The 16,596-nt window shown below is 38.4% G+C and overlaps 1 non-coding gene across 1 annotated transcript; it reads right to left on the bottom strand.

Moving 5' to 3' along the window:
* Positions 1–1,670: 1,670 nt before the first annotated feature.
* On the bottom strand, positions 1,671–1,777 carry LOC141682332 (small nucleolar RNA R71). Its single transcript, XR_012559734.1, has one exon. It is a non-coding gene; the product is annotated as a small nucleolar RNA R71 (small nucleolar RNA).
* Positions 1,778–16,596: the final 14,819 nt, after the last annotated feature.

The following is a 16,596-nucleotide window of genomic DNA, read 5'->3' as shown; positions in this document are numbered from 1 at the left end:
TGCCAAAACTGAGATTCTCAACAAGATTGCCAGCATAAGGAAAACTTGGTGGGAGTCTAATTCCTTGCCTAGAACATTACTCATTCCTGAGCATGGAATTACAATTCATAAATCACCTCATTGGTTGATGGAGTTCAGAGACAATAAAGGAGTCAGAAGATTTTTCAGACTTGAAGACCGGCTTAAAATTTCCAGTAATGAAACTCTCAAGGACATGCAATCTAAGTTGGATATCAGTGAAGAAGATGAAGCTGAATTCTACAGACAACTCCAACTCCAAGTAGAGGAAAATGACAGGAGGCTAGGGAAGAAAACAAGGGAACAAAGGAAAAGAAAATAATTTGCTCAGCCTAAAGGAGCATCCTTGGAAACAATGTAATTTTTCAATTCTATTTCAGTACATACACTTTTGCAGCACTTTTGAATTTCTACTTGATTTCAGTTCATATATTTGTTAAGTGTTTTGTTATCATCAAGTTAAACCCAAATTTATGCCTACAATTCTAGTAGACATAAATAGGGGGAGATTGTTAGGAATATGTGTATTAGTTTGATGATAAGTTAAACAAAACACTTAAGTAGAAATCTAGTGTTTGTGGCCTCAACGGATAAGACCATTCTGGCTATCCGTTCATGGAGTAGCTTTACTTACAAATAAGTTTAGTATTGTAGCACATTTCAGTTTCTGTATTTAAGTTATAATTCTTAGATGTTGTGGGAAATTATAAGTAATGTTGACTACTAGTGGATATGCAAATAGGAGGGCTAATTGTAAATATTTCATGCCTTGTAATTTTGTATAAATGAAGTAGTATCAACAGATAGATTAAAGGCCTTCAACGGATGAGAAACAAAGCTTCAACGGATGTCTCTAAAGCTTCAACGGATAACATCCATCAACGGATGAGTGCATCAACGGATAAAGCTTCAACTGCTAATGCATCAACGGATAGAGATTCAACTGATAAAGCATCAATGGATAAAGCCATCAACGGATGAAAGCTTCAACGGATGCTAAGTTCAATAGCAGTTGACAGTGACAATTCATAAGCTGACAGAGGCACATTGGTTGACAGAGACAATTGGAATGTGGTAGCGTCTTGGAGGAATCAAGAAAATGCAGTATTTCCATTCTGGTGCAAACAAGGAAGTATCCAAAGATTCACAGATTATCCTAGATTGCATTAGATAGAGAAATGAAGAAGAAACATGTGAAGAACTTTTTTAAATGTATTTGTACTTTTTTCTTCACTTCTAAACTTGGTGATATATAAACCAAGTTGCAGCTAGTAATTAGATGGTGAATTTTTCCAGAGCTGTTTAGAAAAATCCAGAGAGAAAATCATCTAGTTTGTACTAGGACGCAGCTGTGATCAAGTCTTTGAATCACAGATTTTCTGAAATACACATCTCTGGTGGAACAACAAATCCACCAGAAAAGTTTTTAAAGCCTTTGTGTTCTTTACATTTGTGTCTTGAATATATATCTGTCTGCACCTGCTCAAAGCAATTCACACACAACTGTTCATCAAAATACTTAGCCTTTGAAACTGCTCAAAACTTGAAAAAGTTTTGAGATTTACATTCAACCCCCCTTCTGTAAATCTCATTGTTAGTTCCTTGGGAATAACAAGTTTCTCACTAAATTCTTCCCCATGGCGAAGACTGCTGCAATCAGGAATGCTCTTACCCAGTTTGCTCAGCAAACTGAGGAATCTCCGTGTGAGGCTTGGGATCGATATAAGGAGATACTAAGGAATTGCCCACACCATGGCATGCCTGATTGGATGATTATTATTTGTTTCTATAATGGATTGGGTGCTACTTCTAGACCCATGCTTGATGCAGCATCAGAAGGAGCCTTGTGGGCTAAGAGCTATGATGAAGCTTATGAACTTATTGAACTGATGGCTACTAATGAGTACCAGAATCCTTCCCAGAGACTGACTCAGGGGAAAGTCACAGGAATTCTCGAGTTGGACGCAACAACTGCTATCGCTGCCCAACTTAAGGCTTTGACGATGAAGGTGGACACTTTGGCTAATTATGGAGTTAATCAAATTGCCAGTTTATATGAACTTTGTGCTGGTGCCCATGAGACTGATCAGTGCACAATTTCTAGTGAATCAGCTCAGTTCGTTAGCAACTTCCAGCGATCGCAGCAACCAGTGCCAGCCACCTATCATCCCAATAACCGCAATCATCCTAATTTCAGTTGGAGCAATGCTCAGAATGTGGTTCAACAACCTTATCAGCAGTACCCAGCTAAGCAGTACAACCCCCCTGGTTTTCAGCAACCACAGTATGCACCTAGACAGCAACTCCAGCTGCAACAAGCAAATGAGAAATCTGAATTAGAGGAGTTGAACCTTATGTGCAAGAGTCAAGCTGTTTCTCTCAAGACTTTGGAAAATTAAATCAGGAAAACTGCCAATGCCTTGCTAAATTGTCAGCCCGGTACACTATCTAGTGACACTGAAGTGCTAGGAAAGAGGGAAGCTAAAGAAAAGGTAAAGGCAATCACTTAAAGGTCTGGAAAGGTTGAGAATCCCGAAAAAACTCAAGAGTTGACTGAAGAAGCTGAGGCTAAGAAAGAAGTAGAGAAACATGATAAAGAAGTGGAACCAAGGAAGATTACTGTTGAGCACACTCCGCCTGAGGGTAGTACAGGGGAGAAACGAATATATCCTCCACTGTCTTTTCCCAAGCGGCTACAGAAGAAAAAGCCGGACAAGCAATTTGAGAAGTTTCTGGAGGTGTTCAAGAAACTTCATATCAACATACCTTTCGCCGAGGCTCTTGACCAGATGCCTAGTTATGCAAAGTTTATGATAGGTATTCTCTTCCGGAAGGTGAAGCTAGATGATTTAGAGACAGTTGCTCTCACGGAGGAATGCAGTGCTGTGTTGCAACAGAAGTTGCCTCCGAAGCTTAAAGATCCAGGAAGCTTTACTATTCCATGTACTATTGGGAAAGTGTCTTTTGACAAATGCTTATGTGACTTGGGAGCTAGCATCAATCTGATGCCCTTGTCAATCTTCAAGCAGTTGGACTTACCTGATCCCAAGCTGACTTATATGACCTTACAATTGGCCGACCGTTCTATTACATATCCCCGAGGTATTGTAGAGGATGTCTTGGTCAAGGTTGATAAACTCGTCTTCTTTGCCGATTTCGTCATTCTTGATTTCGAGGAGGACAAGAAGATTCCCATAATCCTGGGGAGACTCTTCTTGGCGACTGGCCGAACCTTGATAGATGTGTAGAAGGGTGAGCTCATAATGCGAGTTTTGGATCAGGATGTTACTTTTAATGTGTTCAATTCTATGAAATTTGCTACTGATAATAAGGAATGCTTAAAGGTGGAGTTGGTCGATTCGGTGGTCACATCGGAACTTTATCAATTGCTAAGGTCCGATGCCTTAGAGAAAGCCTTGTTGGGGAATTCAGATAGTGAAGATGACGAAGGTGAAGAACAATTGCAATATTTGAATGTTTCTCCATGGAAAAGGAATATAGATATGCCTTTTGAATGGAGGAATTGAACAAAGCTCCTAAATGCCTCAAGCCATCTATTGAGGAAGCTCCCACTCTTGAGCTTAAGCCTTTACCTGAGCATTTGAGGTATGTGTTTTTAGGTGATGCATCTACTCTTCCTGTTATTATTGCATCTGACCTTTCAGGTAGTGATGAGGAAAAGATTTTGAGGATTCTGAGAGAGTTCAAATCGACAATTGGATGGACTATAGCTGATATCAAGGGAATCATCCCTTCTTATTGCATGCATAAAATTCTATTAGAGGAAGGTAGCAAGCCTATGGTCGATCAGCAAAGAAGACTTAATCCTATCATGAAGGAAGTAGTGAAGAAGGAAATTCTTAAGTGGCTAGATGCAGGGATCATCTACCCTATTTCTGACAGTTTATGGGTAAGACCAGTTCAATGTGTGCCAAAAAAGGTGGAATTACTACGGTAGCAAATGAGATGAATGGGATTATTCCTACAAGGACAGTCATGGGGTGGAGAGTTTGCATGGACTACAGGAAACTGAACAAATCCACTAGGATGGATCACTTCCCTTTTCCCTTCATTGATCAAATGCTCGACAGGCTGGCTGGTCATGAGTACTATTGTCTTCTGGATAGCTATTCGGGTTATAATCAGATTCCTGTCGCTCCAGAAGAATAGGAGAAAACTACCTTCACTTGTCCATTTGGTACTTTCTCCTTCAGCCGAGTTTTTTTTGGTCTGTGTGGTGCACCAGCCATATTTCAGAGATGTATGATGGCCATCTTTTCTAACATGATTGGCCGGAATGTGGAGGTGTTTATGCACGACTTCTCAGTTTTGGCAATTCTTTTGATGACTGCTTGCAAAATCTTGGACATGTTCTCAAAAGATGTGTTGAGACCAATCTGGTTCTCAATTGGGAGAAATGTCACTTATGGTGCGTCAGGGCATTATTCTCGGGCACAAGGTTTCTAGTAAAGGTCTAGAGGTGGACAAGGCCAAGGTGGGGGTCATTGAGAATCTTCCTCCACCTATTTCTGTTAAGGGAATTCGCAATTTTTTTGGTCATGCGGGTTTCTACAGGCATTTCATCAAAGACTTCTCGAAAATTTCAAAGCCTTTGTGCAGTCTGTTAGAGAAATATGTTCCTTTAAAGTTTGATGACGAGTGTCTTGCAGCTTTTGAGATATTGAAGAAGAGTTATCATAACTGTACCTGATTGGAATTAGCCTTTTGAGATGATGTGTGATGTAAGTGACTATGCAGTTGAAGCAGTTCTTGAGCAGAGGAAGAACAACATATTTCATGTGGTCTATTATGCTAGTAAGATCCTAAATGGTGCTCAATTAAATTATACTACTACGGACAAAGAGCTTTTAGCTATTGTCTATGGTTTTGAGAAATTTCAATCTTATCTACTTGGGACTAAGGTGACAGTTTTCACTGATCACGCTGCAATTCGATATCTCATCTCAAAGAAGGACTCGAAGCCTATATTAATCAGATGGGTTCTTTTGCTCCAAGAATTTGAACTAGTGATCAAGGACAAAAAAGGAACTGAGAATCAAGTCGCTGATCATCTCTCGCGTTTAGAAAATCCTAATGTTACTTCATTGGATAAGACATTTGATAAATGAGTCTTTTCCCGACGAGCAGCTGTTTGGGGTGTAAGAGGAAGAACCGTGGTTTGCAGACATTTTGAACTACCTTGTGAGTAATATCATGCCTCCCGACTTATCCTATGCTCAAAGAAAGAAGTTTCTACATGACGTGAAGTGGTATATGTGGGATGAGTCATTTCTTTTTGGACAAGGAGATGACCATATCATCAGGAGATGTATTCCTTACAGCGAAATGGGGGGGATCTTGCGAGATTGCCACTCGAAGGCTTATGGAGAACATTATGGTGGAGAAAAGACAGCAGCTCATGTTCTTTAAGCAGGTTTCTTTTGGCCAACCTTGTTTAAAGATGCTCATTAGTTCATTTTGAAATGTGATCGATGTCAACGTGTGGGTAATATGTTTAAGAGGGATGAGATGCCTCTTAATGTGCTTCTCGAGGTTAAGTTCTTCGATGTTTGGGGAATTGACTTCATGGGGCCATTTATCTTATCTTGTAACAATCAGTATATCTTGTTGGCGGTGGATTACGTGTCGAAATGGGTTGAAGTTAAGGCATTGCCAACAAACAATGCGAAAGTGGGGCTTAGTTTTCTTCACAAGCAGATATTCACAAGGTTTGGAAATCCAAGAGTCATAATCAGTGATGAGGGGTCGCATTTTTGCAATCGCAAGTTCACTGCTATGATATAAAGGTATTATGTGAATCATCGCATTGCCACGGCTTACCATCCTTAGACAAATGGTCAAGCTGATGTATCTAACAGAGAGATCAAACGCATTTTGGAGAAAGTAGTTTATCCATCAAGGAAAGATTGGTCTTTGAAGTTTGATAAAGCTGTTTGGGCATATAGAACTACATATAAGACTCCATTGGGAATGTCGCCGTACCAGTTGGTCTATGGTAAGGGGTTTCATTTACCTGTAGAGCTCGAGCATAAGGCATATTGGGCTTTGAAGAAGTTGAATCTGGACTTGGATGTGGCTGGAAAGAAGATGATGCTTCAATTGAATGAACTTGACGAGTTTCGACTTCAAGCTTATGAGAACAACAAAATGTATAAGGAGAAAGTAAAGAGGTGGCACGATCGGGATTTAGTGCTCAAGTCATTTGTGCCGTGGCAACAAGTTATTTTGTTCAACTCTCGTCTCCGTCTTTTTCCTGGAAAGTTGAAGTCAAGATGGTCAGGGCCGTTTATTGTCAAAACTGTGTTTCCACATGGAGCGGTAGAAATTTTTGAGAATGATGCGGGCCAAGCATTCAAGGTAAATGGTCAGAGGTTGAAGCATTACTATGGTGACACGGCAAACCGCGAGGTGGTTAGTGCTGTTTTATTGTCCATTTGATCTCGAGATTCTAAGTCGAGCTAGCAACGTAAAAGAAGCGCTTCTTGGGAGGCAACCCAAGTATGTTGTATATTAGTAGGTAGTAGAAGCAAGAAGAAAGGAGAAAAACACAAAAAAATCATAAAAAGAAAAATATTCAGGGCCAACTACAGAAGCTGGGCGCGCCCGCGCTGTCCTAGCGCGCGGCCACACCGTCTTTCAGTAGCCAAGCTCACCCGCGCTGATCTAGCGCGCTGCCGCGCCGGTTTTCCAGAGAGTGAGTGCGCCCGCGCTGTCCTAGAGCGCGCCCGCGCCGGGTCCCTGATCGAAAAAAATATAAAAACGGCAGTTTTAAGAGAAAATCGGGATTTTTAACTAAAAATCAATTCCAACCCGATTTTTACTCTTCCACATCCCATAATTCCCTCTCCTAATCAATTCCATTAGTCCCACGATTCCCATAATCAATTCCCATTTCTATTCCTTATAGAATTCACACCTCTTCACCTATAAATACATACACTTACATACAACTTCTCCACCAATTCACAAACTCTCAAACACAAATTCTCTCTAAACACTTAAACTTTTATTCTCTCTTCTTCAATCCCGATGGCACCCAAGAGACAAAGAACACAAGTTGGAAGCAGCACCATCGATTTATCATCTGCAGGTGGTGCGAGGCCCATGTTTTTTACTCATGAGGCTGAGGAGGAGTACACTAGGCTTCTCTCGAAGCCTATTGCTAAGGAGCGAGGTTTTCTGCCATCAGGGAAGGATGGTAAGATGTTAGAGATGATTCTCGAGATGGGCTGGGTTTCTTTTTGTGAGGTGCCCGCTGCTGTGCCCATGATTGTGGTGCGAGAGTTCTATACAAACGCCAAGGCGGAGAAGAATGGCTTCACGGTGGTGAGGGGAGGACTGTAGAGTACAGTGGTGATGCTATCAGGGCGGTCATTGAACAGCCCGCGAGGAAGGTGGGTTGGGACACTTGGAATGATAAGACTCCGGAGGACTTTGATTTGGATCTTATCATTGCTACTCTATGTGTGCCTGAGACTCATTGGAAGTTCAAGAGGGGCACTACTGATTACTCCACGTTCCCTGCGTCATGCATGAACAGGTTTGCACGGGCTTGGAACTCGTTTATTTATGCTAATATCATGCCATCTTCGCATGTGTATGAGATTACTGTGGAGCGTGCTCACTGCTGTGGGAGATTCTGCAGGGTGTTTACATTGACTTGGGGTTGGTGATATATCAGGGGATTATGAGATTCTTGAGGGGAGGTACTACAGGTGCTATTCTGTATACGTCTGTTGTGACGAAGTTGTGTGTCGCAGTTGGTGTTCATTGGCTAGCATATGAGCAGCTGCAGCTTCCCAGTGCTCCTTTTGATAGTTGTAATAACCCCAAAAATTTTGGACTTTTTAAACCCTTATAAATAGTGATTTTGCTGATTATGCTGATTAAGAAAACTTTTCATGCCACACTATGTAGGAGTTCTTTTATTGATACTCTGAGATCTTGTTAGTACTCTATATGGTATATAAGTGTATGTAAAGATTGTCAGAATCCAAATTCGAACACTTTGATTTTTCCCGAAAATCCACCAGATACCGAAAGAATTGAGTATAAGGTAACATGATTAAAATGATTTAAATTCAAGGATTATAAGAAAGGATCATAAAAGAAATATAAAATGTTGTGAAAGGTTTAGGGGAACCCAAGTAATAAGATCCCGGATATGATCCCTCAAACGAAAAACGAGAACGAAAGTTAAGCGAACCGTATAACAGATAAGTGGTCATTAGCCAGTAATTAAGGGTTAATCAAAGTGGTTAGTGGATGATGATGTCATCACACCATAATGAAAAGACATGTGTTAAAAAGATGACACAAGCATGGTGACATAAGCATGACAAGGAGAAGTGTTTTGTTGGATGATTCTAGGCCAAGTAAAAGTTACCATGGTAAAAATTCTAATTATTTGCCAAGTCAAAAAGGGAATCAACCAAGCAAAATCTCATAACACAAAAACTAGAAATAGACTTTGTCTCTCAAGAAAAACTTCTCGGCTTTTTCTTTTTTTAAGAAAGAAGAAATCCAAAAATTCAAGATCCAAGCTTTGTTAAATTGGAAGGTAATTATCCAAGGTTCCTTATGATTAGTTATGGCTATCCTAAGAGTTTAAGCTACCAATTCCTTCAAAATCTCTTTCAATAAATCATTGAAGAAGAGAGTGAATAGTGTTTTCAAGAATTTTAAATTGTTTGATCTTGTGTTTTTGGTTATATTAAGCTTTGGTAAGGACTTTTAAGGGCTATTTCTAGCTTCTTAGTTACTTCTACTCACCAAGGAAGGTAAAACCTCATACCCTAAGATTTACTTTGAATGTTTAGGAGTAATTTTGATTAATATAGTTCATGAGAAGCATGATTCTTGTATGTTTAGAGTTTGGTTGGATTGGTAATGATTTTGAGTTATAAATCTTGGTTATCAGTTAATGAACCTTAAGTATAGTAGGTAGCTCTTGTTTGTGATTGAATGATTTGGGAAAATCATGAGGTTATGGACTGATGTAGTAAGGTTTTGATGAAGTTTGATTGTACTGGTGGTTGAGAGTTGATTTGTGGTTGATTGGAGTAGTTTAAAACTTGGTAATCGCGTAAACATAGCTAACTCTCTAATATGTAACTTTACCATGTTTATCTAGATCGTGTCGTAAGCTTCATTTTGATATGTGGTTCGCTTGAATCCGATGTACGGTTAAGAGAAACGGCCATTTTAAGTAACAGTGTTTCATGAACGAACCATTACCCCTCGCCTTACTTTGAAACCTTGGTTAAGGTCCTTAAATGACTAATTGGAGTGTGAAACAATTATGTAAGATTAATTGGTCAGTTGGTAGATTATTCGTGAAAGAGTCGCCTTAAAATTCATAACGTTTAATTTATTAAAATTAGTGGAGCCGAGGGTACGCGAGCGATTAACGCGAATCGTTAAGCGTATAAGCGACCGTTAGGGTATGAGTGAGTTTTGACTAGTTTCTTAAGCGACCGTGGTCTAATTCTGGCTTATGTTGTTGTTTATAGGTTACCGAACCCACTCTAAACTTAAGTCTACCCCGAAACACTCAGGAAAGTTTTCTTCCCATTATACTGTTGTTGTGATGTAAATATGTTGATGCATTATCTTGAGATAAGTGCATGGTTATTATTAGCAAAGTCTTGCGATATATTGGAGCATATGATACAATATTTATATGCATGCCTGTTTCGTAATCTTGATATTCTATTATCAATTCAAATGCTTATAAACTGCATAATACCTATGCTAGAGATAAGCAGTAGTTGCGTATACCCTTAGTATAGGGGACCCAAAGGTGACCATTTTTCTAAACCCGGAGTCGATGTTCCCGAGTATACTATATATACATATATATATATATTTATATTTATATATAGTTTTCTATAACTATTAATCTGATAAGGTATATCCGATAGTTTTGAATAATAATCAAACTTATTTCGATTATTCAAATAAAGATCGTACTTTCGTATAAGTATATCTTTTGTTATTTATTATTCATTTCAAGTATGAATTTTAAAACTTCTACTTCAATTATTCTTATAAAAATAATCCTTATGGGAATATTATTTAAATAATAAGATTCAGATATTTTCATATATATCAGGACTGATTTATTTTATTAAATCAGCATTACTCCAAACATTCTTAAAAATGTTTTCGAGTCTTCAAAATGATTTTAAAAGTTAGAGCGGATCCTAAAACTTGTTTTCAAATATAAGATCCTCCTTTCGAAGGGGATTTAAATACTCGCTTAAAAATCTGAGGGATCCGGCTCTGTGGTGTATTTTATATTCGCAAAGAGGTTGCTGTTTTGATAAGGAATTTGATTACTTGCCCAACGTTCGGGAAGTAAGTCCATCTAATTGAGTCGGCATAAGCGACATACCGGGGTACGGTCTATCAAAGTATAGCTGGGAGGCAGTCCATCAACGCGTAAGAGGCCGGGTGGCGGTCCAGCACAAGGTCCTAATGCGGCTAGGGTGATGACCGGTGGGGGATTCATCCATCTACTAGTAGAAAAGGTTACTTAATTGGTATCTTTGCCTGATCAGCAAGATATCGGGTTTATGCCAAAGCTTTCTTCTTTCCGAATTCATTGGATATAATAACTCTGTTTATACTTTTTATAACAGAGTTTTTCTAGGAAAGTATGATATATATATAGGTGTATATATATATATATCGGGACTTAATGAAGTATCTCGTAAATTCATTTCTTTTGAATGATATTTCAAAGATTGAATCTATTAAAGTCTTATCTTGTAGACTCATCTATGTGATAAACTTTTGAAACTGATTATACCTTAAATGGTGGTAGTTCAAGTAGTATTCGAAAAAGTTATAAGTATATTGGAGTATCTTGTAACTTCATCTTTTCAACTTATATCTAGTTATTGATTATCTTATGCACGCCTAAGATTTTTAGAAAAACGCTGAGACAAGGTTAGATATATGAGATCACCTTGCAACGATATTTTATACAGTTATAAACTGGAACTTTGTGTATATTATACATGTCAGAGGATTTTAAAGATTTTGAGAAGTATATATGTGTATATATACTGAATATTTTGCGACTTTGGTGCATTAAGATATTAAACTTGGTTCATTTTCTCTTGACTAAGACTTTCATGAGTACTATGAGAATGCTCATATATTGTAAATTATTATACATGTTATTTTGGTGGGCTTATTGCTCGCCCTTTCTTTATTCTTTCATCACACAACAACAGATAGAAAAGATGAACAAGACCAAGCTCCCAATTCGTGAGTGGATAGGAAAGGTTCAGCAGTCTCCTGTAGGCGTTGATGTCGTTGTAGCTAAGGTCGGAACTACCAATAGGCTAGGCTTTCAACTTTTGATGTACCAGACTTATGTATATTATGAATTTTAATAATGGCAAAGAATATGTAAATTTATTCAGAAACCCTTTTGAGGTGTAATGACTTATAATTGTGGAATAAAATGACTTGTGTTATTTTTGGTATTCATCTCTGAGACTATAAGTTGCGGTGTGTGTGTGTATATTGTGGGGTCACAGTACGCAGTAGTTGGTTGTTTATTAAGATTAAGTGTTATTAAGGGAAATGGAACTCGTGACAACCCGGATCCCCGACCCCAGATTTGGGGGTGTTACAGAAATGGTATTAGAGCTAAGCGTTATAAACCTCAGAGATGATGCGTCGTTAAAATGATAAGTTCACTAAGATAATAGGAACTCTTGCCAAGTTCATAGTCGGACTACCTAACGTAGTACTGACAGTTTAAACCCTTATGGGAACCCTTATAAATATCATGATAGTAATCGTTATCGTATAAGGTAGCGGGGAACCGAACCCTGAAGTTCAAGAGCAACCACACGATGATGTTTTACTAAATATTGGGGATCAGATTGTGGATCCAATGGAGCACCCTAACCAGGGACCAGATATTGTCCATATTAAGGATGTAGCAATTAAGGATGTTATCCCAGAAGGGGTTGTTGCTGAGGAGGATCCCGTGAAGGATCCTAACAAGACTGAAGAGATTATCGCTAAGGAATCAATAAACGTAGTCAGGATGACTACCAGAGATATGATTGGCCAGTTACTATCGTATGTTCGTTCAAGTTTACAAAGAAAGCATCCCCTTTAGCGCGGCTTACTCATAAGACCGAGAAGTTAGAATGGACAGAGAATTATGAGAACAGCTTCCAAGAACTGAAGAAAAGATTGGTGACAGCCCCTATGTTGGCGTTGCCGGATGGAAAAAGAGATTTTGTGATTTGTAGTGACGCTTCGCACAAGGAATTAGGATGCGTTTTTATATAGCACAGTAAGGTAATTGCGTACGCGTCAAGACAATTAAGGGAATATAAAATTCGATATCCCCACCCATGAGCTTGGGCTCGTGGCAATAGTTTTGCCCTAAAGATTGAAGGCACTACTTGTATGGAGAGAAGTGCGAGATTTACACAAGCCATAAGTGCTCTAGTACATTTTCACGCAGAAAGAGCTCAACATGTGCCAAAAAAAATGGTTAGAGCTAATCAAGGATTATGATTCTGAGATTCTTTATCATCGAGGGAAAGCCAATGTGGTGGCTGATGCCCTTAGTAGAAAGGAGAGACTCGAGATGATAATGTCTTCGGAAGAGCTGAAACAGATTTCGAGAAAATGGGAATAGAAGTGAAGGTACTCGGAGCCGGTACTGAAAAGCTGTTTGAGATTGTAATGCATCCCAAATTATTGGAAAAGATCATATTGTGCCTAGGAAAAGTGATGAATGAAGGAAGAGAGCCAATGAATAGAGAAAAGATTAATACCGAGAAAGATGATAAGGGAATAATAAGGTATTCTTACAGAATTTGGGTTCCAAATGTTTAAAAGCTTAAGGATGGGATCTTAGATGAAATCCAGGGTTCAAGGAATAAGATTTAGGAAAAACCCTAAATATGATAGTCAGGGAGGTCGCCATCAAGAAAGAGGGAACCCATAACATAATGATGTGAAAAACAAGGATTGTAACGTATAAGATAACCCCGATTATGGGAGAAGGATGAAACTTTTCATACTGAGAATATAGAAATCGAGCAAGATAGGGGGAACCAGGACGGTACTCCTATGGGGCAATTCATGGACAGGCCTAAACAAAACTTATACTTTTACCCCCAACCACCACCCTGAGGAAACAATGTGGTGGGAAATTCTTTCATGACCTTTAAGTCGCGAAGCTCTCAGAATTCCAAGGAACAGGTTGACCTAGTCGAGGCAAGAGCCTTGATAAAGGAAATATAGGAATCATTTGAGATTCTAAATGATTGATGAAGTGCAAAAGACTATTTGTATCACTTACCTTCGTAAGAGAGAGGCCACCCGCTGGTGAAAGGCCAAGAAAGACACTGGGCCAGAGGTTATAATAAACCGATTAAAGTGCAGTCAATTGTTTTCGGGAAAGTACTTCCCAAGGTTATAAAGATAGTGTAAAAGCTTTTGAGCCAGAACAAAGGCGGACGAGTATGATAAATTATGAATCTAAGTTGTAAAAGTTGGCAAGATTCTTCCTGAGGACACGAATCCCAGAACGACGTGATGTTTGAAGTCAATGATTAACGGGTTCATGAAATGATTGTAATAATAAAAATAAGAAACTGAAGTGGAAAGGAATATAAAGGCAATAGAGTTTGAGGAATGATAAGGGAGTTGTGTATGAGGAAACCCTAAAGACTCATAGTAATAGAAATAGAAAAGTGTGTGATCACTAGGATGATGGTGATTCACCATGAGTTAAAGTTGATGGTTGAAGGCATAGATGATATATATATATATATTATCCCCTTTAAGTTGGGAGTATTTGATGAAACTACGAGATAGATCGATGGATTAATAAGGGAACACAGATTGACTGACGAGACATGAAAGCAAGAAATTAAGAAATGGGATGAGGGAAGTGACCTTCAAGAATGTGAAGTGTATGTAAGACCGGTGGCTTGATACCCGGAAAGGGAGACGCCAGGTATAAAAGATATCTCATAATTGAGATGACTATTGAGATAAACAACAAAAGTAAATGAGGATTTAGTAAAAAGAAGTTCACGTTGAACACGACCAATATCTTCCAGAACATCCCTGTTATCATTACCAAATAAGGAAAGAAAGGTGGATAACCATTGTTATCTTCTGGAGGCCATATGGATTGACCTCAGTTTGAATAAGGATGTTATTGTGAAATTAGGTATAGACTATCAAGGTGGGAATGGTTGAATAAGATACCCTTATCAGGGATATATGACTTGATTTACCATGGAAGGATGTAAGTACCTTTTTAAAGGTGGAATTAAGGATGGAACCTCGATAATTGAGATGAATCCTAGGGGAATGTATAAAGGTTGGCATTTCACCCTTAATAGGGACAGTATGAGTTTCGACAGTATGAATTGAAAAGGATTAGGGTAACAACAACCTTTAAGGATCAGTGGAGGAATTTTTAGAAGTATATAGACAATGGTTCTAGTATTAGTAAATGGTATTTTTATATGCCCCGTATCTAGGGAATACAGGAGGAACGATTCAAAGATAACCTTAGAGGTCTTACAAGGAGAAAGGTAATATTCAAAGTTCTGAAGAATATAAATTTTGATAGAGGAAATATTACGTAATTATAATAATGCCTGGTGGGCACGTGTTGAACCATAAGAAAGTATAGATTGACCCAATGAAGTTTGAGATTGGTGAAAACAAGAAGAACCCAAGATAAGAGACGTCCTAAGTATGATCGATAGTTAGTCGTGACAATGTTAACCTCTAAAGACCGAGGCAATAACTTATGGAAAAATGGTGATATTTTTTTTCTCACCAAAGCTTCAGGAAGAGCATTTTCACACAAGCAGTGATTGGAAATGAGGTAGAAAATTTAGTTGGAGATCATTCAAAATACATTGATTATAAGGAACTATTACTATCAGGAAAGGCCAATGAGGTGGCCGGCACTCTAACTGTAAAAGAGAAATTATAGGCGCTCGTGCCAGAGGAATACAGTAATGATGGTTAAAGCCATAAAGGTGGTATTATGATGTGAAAGATTGACATTCCTTCTGATGATTGTGCGATACTTAACCGTAATAGTAGTCTGGTAAAGATTTAATTCATGTAATCGCCGTGAGCGGGCTACCTATATTAGAAGGTCCTATCTTGAGATAAGCCACGGCCATGTTATAAAAGGACTAAATGAACCTTTGAGCTTCATGACTCCTAATAAAGACATATGGTTAATAATGGTATTAACCTGGTATCGTTGCTTTCATTGAAACTCTTCTGCAATTTTATCTGCTTCATGTCATGTATGTACGTCAGGATCAGGAGTGTTCTTCATGAATCATGAATGGTGATTATGTTACCTCCTTAGAAGAATTTAATACGACAGGTATGGACTCCATATGGTTAGCTATTAAGATTACAAGGAAAACGAATGACTACCGTAGGTCCACGGTGGACTATAGTAATGCAGCAATGATTCTGCGAATAATGAGATGATAACAACCGGGAGAGTTGTATTGTAATGGATGTTGAGATTGAGTACCACTAATCGGGTCGTGGTGATGTCTAATTTATCATTGATAGACTAAATAGTGTATTATCTACCTTTGAATATTTATTTCTTCTTATCGATAGAGAGTCGTATTACTATACGAGGAAGGTTGTGGTGTAAGCATAGAATTCTAGTAACGATGATGTCTAGAATGAAATCCCATATTTAATTTTCGATGTCGAGGGAGTTTCAAAGATGATTGTTTTTTTTAGCTCGCGCAAGAGCATGGGTCCATAGAATGATGAACGGAATAGTAAAAATATTTAGGCATGTGAAATACGATGCTATAATACTGGATATTGATATAAGTACATATATTTCATTCTCCTTTGATAAAACTCTATAGTTTAGAGGTAGATTCCAAGCCAAATATTTTGTGGAGTATATTTTTTTTATAATACTCTTAAATTCGTTCTTTTCTCTCCTTTTTCATTTTGTATAAGCTGAGAAGAACAACCCTTCCAGAAGGGGAGGTATTGCCGAATGACTATCTATCTGTGTGGTAGAATCCTAGTAGGATGCCACATGTTGTTTAATTGCTTGTCAAGTACTAAAGGCTGGCCACCTTCTGTACTAACTATGCAATAGAACAAGTGTTCATGATCATAGTGATCTCTCTATAAATTCTTTACTTCTATATGATTGATCAAACTTTGGTAGATGGAAGCATGATTGATCAAACTTTGGTAGATGGAAGCAGCTAGAGATGAAGTGGTATTAGTACGGTGGTATTCCGAATCTAACACATTCGTGGTACTAAGGTTGACGCCGTTATTAAAAGGTTATAGAATGCTAACGAGCAAAAGTGTGACCAGTATAATATTAGGTACGGAAGATATTAACGATTACGAACTAGAAAAGAGTGGGTATTGAGAAGCAAAAGCTATAATGCTAGAAGCTATGATGAGAGTCTGTGCAATAGACTCGAAAGAATTTGGAATGATCACTTAACACAGATTGAGTTTTCTTATGACAATAGA

This window comes from Apium graveolens, chromosome 8 (genome assembly GCF_009905375.1).
Source record: "Apium graveolens cultivar Ventura chromosome 8, ASM990537v1, whole genome shotgun sequence".
Lineage (NCBI taxonomy): Eukaryota > Viridiplantae > Streptophyta > Magnoliopsida > Apiales > Apiaceae > Apium > Apium graveolens.
The sequence above is the reverse complement of the archived record's forward strand: the minus strand, read 5'-3'. Positions and strand labels throughout refer to the sequence as shown.